We start from the raw sequence: 3,428 nt of genomic DNA, 5'->3' as shown, positions 1-3,428 counted from the left end.
TTGTACATAGGGTCGCTATAAGTTGTAGGTGACACAATGGTGCATAACCACAACAACATAAAAGTTGAAGAGATATGGAGATAGAATACAACCCTTACACACTCCCTTCCCAATTCCAAACCATGTACTGCTCTCTGCTCCATTTGCACAATAGCCTCCTGATCCGGTATAGGTTCGTCATGAACACAATCAAGTGTTCTGGGATTCCCATTCTTCTCAGTGTCAGCCACGACTTATCAGGATCTACACAGTCAAATGCCTTTGCATAGTCACTAACGTACAAACAGATTTTCTTCTGGTATTCCTTACATTCAGCCAGGATCCATCTGACATCAGCAATAATATCCCTGGTGCCACAGGGTCTTCTAAACCCCTCTTGAACTTCTGACAATTCCTTATCTATGTACTGTTCTAGCCATTTTTCAAACGATCTTCAGCAGTATTTTGCTTGCATGTGATATCAATAATATGGTTCAATATTTTGCACATAATAATTTGCCCCCAGCATCTTTCAAAATTGCAACATGAGGCTTAAATTTATTTTTTTGGTTCTTTCAGTTGGAGAAATACAGAGCGAGTTCTTCCCTTTTTATTTTCCAATTCTATCTCTCTGCACTTTTCATTTTAATACTTTGCTTTTTCCTCCCAACTTGCCCTCTGAAATTGACCAAACATACAATCAGGATGTGTTAATCATAATTGGTTACTGGAATACAAATGTAGGGAACAATGAAGAAGGTACAGTAGTTGGAAAATATGGGTTTGCTGATATGAAGCTGGAAATAGAATGCTTGAATTTAGTATTTATAATGAATTATTCATTGCAAATACTTTTTCTAAAAGATACAAAAGATTACTTTACATGTGGATTTCATCTGATGGGTTACACAGAAATCAGGTTGACTACATTTGTGGAGGAAATCATTGGAGAAGCTCAATATTGGCATTCAAAACTAGGCCAGGAACAGACTGTGGGTCAGATCATCAGTTACTCATATGCAAGTTTAAATTGAACTGGAAGAAAATTAAAATAAGCCCACAGGAACCAAGATATGATCTTGAGCCAATTCCATCTGAATTTCATGATCATCTTAAGAATCGGTATGAGGCATTGAACATCAATGATAGAAGACCAGGTGAGTTGTGGGATGATATCCAGGATATCATCCATGAAGAAAGCAAAAGATCATTACAAAAACAGAAGAGAAAGAAAAAAAAACAGAAATGGACGCCAGAAGAGACTCTACAGATTTCACTGGAATATCAAGAAAGCTGTGACTCATAGTAACCCTGTATACAACAGCTATGAACCTTGCCCTATCCTGAGCTATTCTCACTGACTCTGACACATTCCCATTACCACAGTTACTGTCAGTCTGTCTCATCCAGGGTCTTTCTCTCCTATGCTGTTCTCCACCTTTCCAAGTATGATGTCCTTCTCCAAGGACCACATGCCCAAAGTATGTGAGATGGCATTTCAACATTTTTGTCTCTAAAGATAAACTAAGCTTCACCCTCTCCAAGATACATCTATTTGTTTCTCCCTGTGGTCCATGGTATGTTCAGTATTATCCTCTAGCACCACATCTCAAAGGCATCAATTCTTCTTCTGTCATCCTTAGTCATTGTCCAGCTCTCTGATGTATAGCAAGTAATTGTGAAAACCATGGTCTGAATCAGGAGCACCTTAGTCGTCAGACTGAGACCACTGTGCTTTAGCACTTGGAAGAGCTCACTGACCACTAACTTCCCCAAGCAATTAATCTTTCTATTTCCTGACTGCTAGAGCTAAAAGTGCTGATTGTGGAGTTGAACAAGCTGAACTTGTTAAGAATCTTAATCTCTTATCCACACATCATGGTGCTGTCAATTGGCCCAGTAGAATCTTTATCTTCTTGATGCTAAGCTTCAATCCATATTGAAACCTATAGTCCTTGACCTTCTGAAGCAAACACTTTAGGTCCTCTTCAGTTTCGGCAAGCAAGGCTGTATAATCCACATAACTCAGAATGAGTCTTCCTCCAATCCTGATGCTACACCCCTCATATATTTCAGCCTCCCAGATGATCTGTTGCCCATATAGATTGGAAAGGTTTGAAGAAAGTACTCATCCCTAAAGCACTCCCTTTCTAATTTGTTAGTGTTTTCTTGCTCTGTTCTGAAGACTGCCTCCTGGTCCATGTATAGATTTCTCATGAGCACAGTCAAGTGTTCTGGGATTTCCATTCTTCTCAAAGTCAGCCATAATTGTTGTGATCTACACAGTCAAATGCAATCCAATAGAATGCAGAAATTATAAACAAATGTTTTAATAAAAGAGTTAAGTAAAATTTTGATCAAGATAGTGTCTTAATCTAACTGCAATAGCCACTCAAGAGAGAACTTTCAAAAATTCAAGCTAGATTTGGAAGATAACAGGACAGGGATTCCATTGCTGGTGTCAGACAGATGTAGGCTAAAAACAGAGAAAACCAGGAAAGTGTTTTCCTGAGTTTTATTATTAACTGTTACTTCCCGAACACTGAACACAAACAGAAAATTTATATCATCCCAGTAACAAATGATAAGTAGCAAGAAAATGTATGATACAATGTACTCTTGGTGAAAATTTGAAATCACGGCAGATTTCATAAAAAAAAAAATCATTGCAGCTGCTTCCACAATAGTCACAGTCACTGACTTCAAATTGCACATCAACATTTGCTTCTGTAAACTAAAGGAACTAATATTGAAATTCAGAAGTAGATGAAGGATAGAGAAGAAGAGATAGAGAAAGAAGAAAAAGATAGAAAGGGGGAAAGGAGGACAACCACAAAGTAAAAAAAGAAATATGAAGAGGTTATGATGACTAATGTTCAAGACAAATATTTGTACATGAGTAATGCCCCCAGGCTGGTCCTCTCAACAATTCCTCACAGCTGTACTGCAATAGAGCTGTACCGTATTTGTCTATCTTCTTATGAAATCAGGACCATTTTGACTATCTCTGATACACTCAGAAACAGTGAGATTGGCACAGGATAGGGCAGGGTTTAGGGTCATTGTACACAGGGTTGCTACGAGTCTCAGGCGACTCGACGGCACATAACAACAGCTGATACACTTGAACCCATTATTACAGAGTATTAATTCCTCTTGTTAGAGGTATTCCTTTTTTTCTCTGATCCTCCAACTTTGCCAGTATGATGACATTTTCCAAGGAGTGGTCCCTCAAGATAATAGTTTAGGTGCTCTAATCTGTGTTATGCGGATCACACAACCCTGTTTGCTGAAACTGAGGAGGATCTGAAGCACTTGCTACAGAGGATCAAGGACTGCAGCCTCCAATATGGATTGAGGTTCAACGCCAAGAAGACAAAGATTCTCACCATTTGACCAATTGGTAGCATCAATGTGGATGGTGAAGAGATTGAGATTGTTCACAGCTT

Source organism: Elephantulus edwardii, unplaced genomic scaffold (assembly GCF_000299155.1).
Source record: "Elephantulus edwardii isolate Elephantulus edwardi_28Jun2011 unplaced genomic scaffold, EleEdw1.0 scaffold00009, whole genome shotgun sequence".
NCBI classification, from domain to species: Eukaryota; Metazoa; Chordata; class Mammalia; order Macroscelidea; family Macroscelididae; genus Elephantulus; species Elephantulus edwardii.
Note: the sequence above shows the minus strand (reverse complement) of the source record.